Raw genomic sequence first — 9,801 nt, forward strand, 5'->3', positions numbered from 1 at the left:
GAGGTCACCGACGTCAACTAGCTGCCTTCCTTCAATGGGCGAAGGCTAACTGCCCTTTTACAGTTTCTCTCCTTTTGACAGGCTCAGGAGACAACCTTTACAGATCCTTTCTCTCCTCTCTTTACAACTCAAGACTTGAAGAACAGAAGGAGGAGAACTTTAGGACTTTACACAAATTTGAGCTCTTAGAATCACTGAAAAGATCAAGAATTCGGTGTAGATCTGTATCTTTTCAGTGCTGAATGGGTGGGGTATTTATAGGCCCCAACCCAGTTCAAATTTGGAGCTCAAAACGATCAAATCGATCAAATCCCAAAATTCTGGGATCAGGCGGTTGCACCTCTTGACTGGAGAGGTGGCACCGCCTGGCAGAGCTCGAAGACTGAGCTCAGGCGATTGCTTCTCTCTGCCAGAGCTCGAAGACTGAGCTCGGTGATTGCATCACCTGGCAGAGCTCGAAGACTGAGCTTGGTGATTGCATCACCTGGCAGAGCTCGAAACTGAGCTCGGTGGTTGCATCACCTGGCAGAGCTCCAAACTGAGCTCAGGCTGATGCACCTCTCTGCCAGAGCTCGAAGACTGAGCTCGGTGATTGCATCACCTGGCAGGGCTCGAGACTGAGCTCAGGCTGATGCACCTCTCTGCCAGAGCTCGAAGACTGAGCTCGGTGGTTGCATCGCCTGGCAGAGCTCGAAACTTGAGCTCTGGCGGTGCTACCTCTTGGCAGAGGAGGTTGCACCGCCCAGTCTAGCTCGAAGACTGAGCTCTGGGCGGTTGCACCTCTCGGCTGGGGCGGTTGCACCTCCCAGCCTCGCAGCCCTGGCGGTTGCACCTCCTGGCTGGGGCGGTTGCACCTCCCAACCCCCACAGCCCAGGCGGTTGCACCTCCTGGCTGGGGCGGTTGCACCTCCTGGTGCAATCAGGGTCCGAATGGTTCACTCCATTCGGCCCACTTTGAATCTTTTCAGGGGCCCAATTGCCCCAAGATTAAGCTAATGGGATCACCTCCCATTTTCATGCTTAATCATCATGCTAACTACGATTAACTCTAAGACAACTTCTGCAGCTTTGCTCCGATGCGTCAATCGCTTCTTCCGGCGAGTTTCCGGCCAACTTCCGTCGATCAACCGATAACCCTCGGTGATCCTTCTGCGGACTTCCGGCAAACTCCTGGACTTTGCGATGATCCACTTGGCGAGTTCCGACGAGCTTCGCTTGGCAAGCTTCTGGACTTCTCGGATCTGTTCCCGCAGAACCTCCGACGACCGTCCGTACTTCCGTCGAACTCTCGAACTCCCAACGTGATCATGAACTTGACTCCGGCGCAACTCCTGCTGCTTGTCTATCTTTCATCGTAGTTAATCCTGCACACTTAAAACAAAACTTCGATCGAGACAATTAATCCTAAGCAATTAACCAAGTTGTCCGGTATGTCATTGGTCCCTCGACGCTTCGTCTGATTCTTCGGCGCATCGTCCTCTCCTGCGGCCTATTGCCCAATCGGCCAGTTGACTCCGCAACTCCGATATCCTTGGCACAATACCCGCTCTACTTGGCCCAATGCCCGAGTCCACGGCCCGAAGCCTTCTGTCGATACGTCGACCGATCCACCGGCCCGACGTCCAATCTTCTGACATGTTCCTCCGGCACAACATGATTTTCCTGCTTTAATTGTCTCATCCTGATCAAAGCATCCTGCGTTACTCAAAACGCAGATTAAATCATAAACATATATCAAGTAGTTTCATCATCAAAATACGAGATTCAACAATCTCCCCCTTTTTGATGATGACAACCACTTGATGACGGAGTTAAACTTAACTCCCGGAGTTTAAACAAACTCCCCCTATCAATATGCCATATTGATAGAACCTTGAATTCAACCTGAATTCAAGTCATTGCAATATTCATCATGAATACTTGCAACACGTCAATATGAACATATGCATAAACTTATGCATCACATGTCATGTCATCAACATACTTCTCCCCCTTTGTCATCAACAAAAAGGAGAAGTACCACAATCAAGTGTTTGTGATATTGGTTCAATTCATTGCATGAAAAACATAGTATCAAGTTTTATCATAATGCAATCTTTGGAGCTAGAAGATTTAGCAAGTATTTCATCATGCTTAGAACATTCATGCTATCAAGTTTTAGATATGCAAGTTTTATCGCATATAAGATAGCAAGTTCTACATCATGTAAGCTAGCAAATTAGAGATGTTCAAGAAGGCAACTCTTGCTTCTTGAAAATTTTGCTCACTTTGCTAGATGCGCAAGTTAGCATTTTTGCCTCTTTTGAGATAGCAACTTTTTGCTTCTCTTTAGACCAACAAGCTAGCAATTTTTACGATATACAAGTTTCACAATATATAAGCTAGCAAAAATTTCAAAAGCAAATACAAGATAGCTTTCTTGTGTAAGCTCATGATTCTTGCTTCCTATTGCAATGTGCAAATTGCAAGTTTTGCTTCAACTAAGATATTCAAGATAGTGATGTTCAAGAAGACAATTTTTCTTCTTGAAATGAGCAAGTTAGCAATCTTTGCTGCTTAAGATAGGCAAGCAAGCAGTCAAGTTTTTGCATCTTCTTGACTTGTACAAGCTAGCTATCTCCCCCTTTGTCATTGTAAAAAAAGGAAGAGAGAATACAGTTTTGTACTTCTTTTTTCCTTTTACAACGATTTCAAAATCATGACAAAGGATGAATAATCAAGTTATGAATGTCAAGACAATTTTTCATCATGAATATTTTATCATTGCATGCATCATTATCATAAGTTAAAGTATTACATGCATGATATCATATCACCATTCATAATTACATTAATGTTTCAATATAGCAATTTCTTCTCAAAATGTGTAACTTGGCACTCATAGCATTTTAGATCATGATTTACATCATATGCAATACATCACATCATAATTAGAAAGCAAGTATTGCATGCATAATTGCACATCATAAATGTTTCATATCATGATGATATCAATTTTGTCAAATTATATCCTACCATGCATGATCAAAACTTCTCCCCATTTTATCATTGAAAACAAGAAGAAGGTAGGGGTAAGAGCATAAAAGTGTTAAATATTTCAATTATTTCAAGGCATTTACATCATAGATCAAGTCATGATTCATGATTCATCATAAATCAAGTTAGTTTTCAATCATCACATAAGGCATTTAAGGAATTTTTGAAACATAGGAGAATGATTAATTTAAGCACACAATGTTTCAATCCAATCCAAGTCATGAATATCAATGCTTTCATATTGTGAGTATCAATTCATGAATACCACAAGATATTATTTGTGACTTCAATTTTGCAAGATCAATATTATGATTTAAATAAAACTTATTCAAATCAATTCATAATCAAGTCATTAAAATTAATTTCGAGATTCACAAAATATCATGAAATCAAAAGACAAGTTGCATTTCATTTGAAGAACTCCTTTTTGATAAATCTAGGGAGCATAATGAACGATCTTGATTTATAAAGAGCTTCATGTTATAATTATCAAGATCATGATTTTAATAATTATTCTCTTTAGCAAAGAATCACAAAAGCACTTTATTTTTGCATTAGAATTCTCATTGTATTATGATTTATAAATTCTTTTTCTGCACATGAATCATAGGAGATATGTATGTGAAACAAATCTTTGCAAGCAAAGACACTATCATTCATATTTCAAGATGGAATTTATAAGCAGGAATCATTTCATCAAATCCATTTTAGAAAAATATTTTTCATAAGTGTATGAGAAAACCCGATTGTTAGGATACCAATTGTTAAGTGAATCCGAAAATGAAATTAGTACTTTCATGCATTCGGATAAGATTTTGCTATAGATTTTCAAGTTCAATTATGAAGATAAAACATGCTCATGATCATAAAAATTTATGTATCCAAAACATATAATTTCCAACATGTTATAGTGTAAAATCATCATGGCAATTAAGTGATTTGAACATTGAATCAAGAATGTCCGAAAAATAATCTTAACACGTTCATGCATTCGAGCACATTTTTGCCATAGTTTTTCAAATATACTCATGAGAATAACACATGCTTATCATTGGCTTAAAACCTCATGCATAAAATTGTTAATCAAAATATTTAATTTCATCATTATGCATTTCTTCAAATCAAACATGATCTTTAATTAAAGTCGAGAAATATCAATGGAAATCAACGTAATACACATTTTTACTTCTTAACCATGATTTCATATTTTCAATCAAGATCATTTTATTTATTTATTATAGCATATGCAATATTATCATTTTCGAAATTACTAGCATGATCATGTAATTTTCAAGAAAATTAATTCTAAACTAAAAAGAAAATACATCATGAAAGCGTCAAGTAATTTCAAAATAAATCAAAGGCATTCTAATCACCTCAACGTCGTAGGCTGTTAAGGCGTAGTTTGCCACCTCGCTTTTGTTGATTTTTTCTTCGTCTTCGGAGGAGCTCGATTCATCCCAACTTTTGTTCTTCTTCTTGCGTTTAAAGCAAGTAGTTCCATTCTTTTTGCTTTTTAATTTTCGTTTCATTTGTAGTTTAAGTTCACCATCACTTGAGCTTATGCTCGAGTGGTCTTCAAATGTTCTATGTCCCAAATCCTTCCTGTTCTTTGGAAGGTTGTTTTGTTCATCATTGTCCTCATCACTTGAGTCATCGCTCAAGTGGCATTCATTTGTCCGGAGTTCCAAATCCTTCCTGTTCTTTGGAAGGTGATTGTGTTCAACATGTTCATCATGTTCATTGTGCACCATTTCGTATGTTATCAACGAACCAATTAGTTCTTCAAGTGGTAAGTTGTTTAGGTTTTTAGCTTCTTGTATTGCAGTTACTTTTGAATTCCACTTCTTAGAAAGAGAACGCAAAATCTTGTTTACGAGTTCAAAATCCGAAAAACATTTTCCAAGAGCTCTTAAACTATTGACGACATCCGTGAAACGGGTGTACATGTCGCCTATAGTCTCGCTTGGTTGCATTCGAAAAAGCTCAAAATCATGCAATAAAAAGTGAACTTTCGAGTCTTTGACTCTACTAGTTCCCTCGTGCGTGATTTCAAGTGTTCGCCAAATGTCAAAAGCCGTTTCGCACGTAGAAATCCGATTGAACTCATTTTTGTCCAAAGCGCAAAATAAGGCATTCATAGCCTTTGCGTTTAAAGAAAAATACTTCTTCTCCAAATCCGACCATTCGTTTGTTGGTTTAGAGGGAAGTTGAAAACCGTTTTCAATGATATTCCATAAATCCAGATTTAGAGAAATCAAGAAAACTCTCATTCGAGTTTTCCAGTAAGTGTAGTCCAATCCGTTAAAGAACGGTGGACGAAAGACCGAATAGCCCTCTTGAAGAGCCATTTCTCTCGGGTGTAAATCCGAAATGAGAAATACCCCGCTCTGATACCAATTGTTAGGATCGAGAGCACTAAGAGGGGGGGGGGTGAATTAGTGCAGCGGAAATCTTACAGCTATTAAAAACCAAAAGCTGCGTTCGTTCAATAAAAGCTATTATGATGCAAAAGCTAATTCTCAGTTTGTATCTAAGTGCAGTTTGCGTCTAAGTGCAGATTGCGTCTAAGCGCAGTTTGCGTCTAAACACAGTTTGCGTCTAAGCGCAGTTTGCGTCTAAGCACAGTTTGCGTCTAAGCGCAGTTTGCGTCTAAACTCAGTTTTACGTCCAAACGCAGTTTTACGTCAAAACGCAGTTTTACGTCTAAACGCAGTTTTACGTCTAAACGCAGTTTTGCGTCTAAACGCAGTTTTACGTCTAAACGCAGTTTTACGTCTAAACGCAGTTTTGCGTCTAAACGCTGTTTTACGTCTAAACGTAATTTTACGTCTAAATGTAGTTTTGCGTCTAAAAGCAGTTTTGAACCTTGAAAAGCGTTTTACGTAGAAAGCAATTTGCAGTTATAAATGGAATCCGAATGTAAGCGTAAACTGCAGTGTGAAGATCGTACGAAAACACGATTTACGTTTGAATGCAGATTCTGAAAGATCAGAGCTTAAAAACTCGTTTGTAAAGGCGCTGAGGGCAGTAGCAATGTAGGAGGTTTGCAGTAATGATAAAGTGCTCAAGGTAAAAGCAAACCAGAGATTTAGAGTGGTTCGGTCAGTCTTGACCTACTCCACTTTTGGCTTCCTCCTCCGACGAGGTCACCGACGTCAACTAGCTGCCTTCCTTCAATGGGCGAAGGCTAACTGCCCTTTTACAGTTTCTCTCCTTTTGACAGGCTCAGGAGACAACCTTTACAGATCCTTTCTCTCCTCTCTTTACAACTCAAGACTTGAAGAACAGAAGGAGGAGAACTTTAGGACTTTACACAAATTTGAGCTCTTAGAATCACTAAAAAGATCAAGAATTCGGTGTAGATCTGTATCTTTTCAGTGCTGAATGGGTGGGGTATTTATAGGCCCCAACCCAGTTCAAATTTGGAGCTCAAAACGATCAAATCGATCAAATCCCAAAATTCTGGGATCAGGCGGTTGCACCTCTTGACTGGAGAGGTGGCACCGCCTGGCAGAGCTCGAAGACTGAGCTCAGGCGATTGCTTCTCTCTGCCAGAGCTCGAAGACTGAGCTCGGTGATTGCATCACCTGGCAGAGCTCGAAGACTGAGCTTGGTGATTGCATCACCTGGCAGAGCTCGAAACTGAGCTCGGTGGTTGCATCACCTGGCAGAGCTCCAAACTGAGCTCAGGCTGATGCACCTCTCTGCCAGAGCTCGAAGACTGAGCTCGGTGATTGCATCACCTGGCAGGGCTCGAGACTGAGCTCAGGCTGATGCACCTCTCTGCCAGAGCTCGAAGACTGAGCTCGGTGGTTGCATCGCCTGGCAGAGCTCGAAACTTGAGCTCTGGCGGTGCTACCTCTTGGCAGAGGAGGTTGCACCGCCCAGTCTAGCTCGAAGACTGAGCTCTGGGCGGTTGCACCTCTCGGCTGGGGCGGTTGCACCTCCCAGCCTCGCAGCCCTGGCGGTTGCACCTCCTGGCTGGGGCGGTTGCACCTCCCAACCCCCACAGCCCAGGCGGTTGCACCTCCTGGCTGGGGCGGTTGCACCTCCTGGTGCAATCAGGGTCCGAATGGTTCACTCCATTCGGCCCACTTTGAATCTTTTCAGGGGCCCAATTGCCCCAAGATTAAGCTAATGGGATCACCTCCCATTTTCATGCTTAATCATCATGCTAACTACGATTAACTCTAAGACAACTTCTGCAGCTTTGCTCCGATGCGTCAATCGCTTCTTCCGGCGAGTTTCCGGCCAACTTCCGTCGATCAACCGATAACCCTCGGTGATCCTTCTGCGGACTTCCGGCAAACTCCTGGACTTTGCGATGATCCACTTGGCGAGTTCCGACGAGCTTCGCTTGGCAAGCTTCTGGACTTCTCGGATCTGTTCCCGCAGAACCTCCGACGACCGTCCGTACTTCCGTCGAACTCTCGAACTCCCAACGTGATCATGAACTTGACTCCGGCGCAACTCCTGCTGCTTGTCTATCTTTCATCGTAGTTAATCCTGCACACTTAAAACAAAACTTCGATCGAGACAATTAATCCTAAGCAATTAACCAAGTTGTCCGGTATGTCATTGGTCCCTCGACGCTTCGTCTGATTCTTCGGCGCATCGTCCTCTCCTGCGGCCTATTGCCCAATCGGCCAGTTGACTCCGCAACTCCGATATCCTTGGCACAATACCCGCTCTACTTGGCCCGATGCCCGAGTCCACGGCCCGAAGCCTTCTGTCGATACGTCGACCGATCCACCGGCCCGACGTCCAATCTTCTGACATGTTCCTCCGGCACAACATGATTTTCCTGCTTTAATTGTCTCATCCTGATCAAAGCATCCTGCGTTACTCAAAACGCAGATTAAATCATAAACATATATCAAGTAGTTTCATCATCAAAATACGAGATTCAACAAAAATGATTTTGGTTGAAAATACCTTATGCTTAATGAAACCATGATTGATGAATATCCTTTATGTTTAATGATTTCTTTGCCTTGTATGTCCTATCATGATGAATATTTTGAAAATAAATGAAATCATGTTTGATTTGAAGTAATGCATAATTTATGGATTATCGATTTTCATAATAATAAAAGTGTTTTTTTCGGTTAAAAAAATGATGATGCATGTTTTGATTTGACATAAATGAAATAGACATGCTTATATGAAATAGTATAAGTGTCATGCTTGACGATTGTATACTTAATGATGCATAAAGTTGTAATGAAAATATTGAAATTTTGATACCGACGATATTATGCATGAGATTTTAAAGTTATACATGATGATTTTTATGGTTTATTGATCTTAATGGTTTTCATGATGAAATTTATTTTTCGATCCTAAACGTCGATGCATGGTTTTAACATAAGAATAAATATTTGAGCATGCTAATATAAAATTAATCACATAAATTGAAATAATTAAAAAGAGAAAAGTATTATTCTTAAATATTTTTTTCTCTATATTATTGACTTAATGAATTTATTTGATCATCTTAAAAGTGATTTTGATTATTTTGATGATTTGAATGAGTTTCATCTAACCACGATTTTTATCTTGATTTCTGAAAATTATAACTTGAAAATTTATTTTATAAATCAAGATTGTCTATTATGATTCTTTCTTTTTACTATTTGAGTTATTAAAAAAGAATCATAATATGTCTCTCGATATTCAAAATTTATGTTCACTATTTATGCATCTCATCACCAAAATTCTTTTTGATATTCTTCATGTGATGATATAAATGCATGAAACACTCATGATATGATTTTTATACAATTCCGTGTATTCATGAAATATTTATCTCATCACCCAATTAATTCTTCTTGATGTTCCTAATATGATGAAATGAAATTATGCATGAAATACAAATGAGAAGTTAATGATCATGCATGATAGGATGTAATGAACTTTGATATTTAGATACCATCAATTGAAAAGCTATGATCATGTTGCCAAAATGATGTATCATGAATGCTTGAATATCATGTATGATATGCTCATAATGATGATTAATTTATTTGTATCATGCATGAAAAATAAAATGTATGATTTTGAAATTATGCATGTTCGAATTTAAAAATATAATGATGTATAATGATGAAATTATGTAATGAAAATATTAAATATTTTGAAATCATGTTTTAATGTCATGCATAATGATCATGCTTAATAAATTTTGAAATTATACACGGTGATTTTTAAGTAATTTATGGATTATCGATTTTTATCATGATGAAATGTTACATTTTCGGTTTTAAGTATGATGTATGTTTTCATACAAAAAACTTGAGCATATTGATTTGAAATCATGTTTAATGGTTTTACAATTCGAAATTATGTATGATAAATCTTGTGATTTACGGATTATTGATTTTTACCATAATGAAAGTGCCTTATTGATCTTTGTCATAATAAATCTTACACTTTCGATTTTAAACATGATACATGTTTTTATTTGGCATAAAAGAAATAAAATCATATGAATTGAAACAACTAAAAAGAGAAAAATATTTTTTTTCTTGAAAATTATTTTTCTCTATCTTATTGATCTTGATGATTATTATGATAAATCTATGTATACTATTTTGAATCTCTTGAAAGTAATGTTGAGATTTTGATGAATTTGACGATTTGAATTTGAATGAGTTTGTATTCAAATCATGATCTTGATTTCTTGGATTTACCACTTTGAGATTTTTTTAATCACGATCTCTTCTTTGTACACCTATAATTTTTGTTATTTATAAAAAGAAG

Source organism: Musa acuminata, chromosome BXJ3-10 (assembly GCF_036884655.1).
Source record: "Musa acuminata AAA Group cultivar baxijiao chromosome BXJ3-10, Cavendish_Baxijiao_AAA, whole genome shotgun sequence".
In the NCBI taxonomy this organism is placed as follows: domain Eukaryota; kingdom Viridiplantae; phylum Streptophyta; class Magnoliopsida; order Zingiberales; family Musaceae; genus Musa; species Musa acuminata.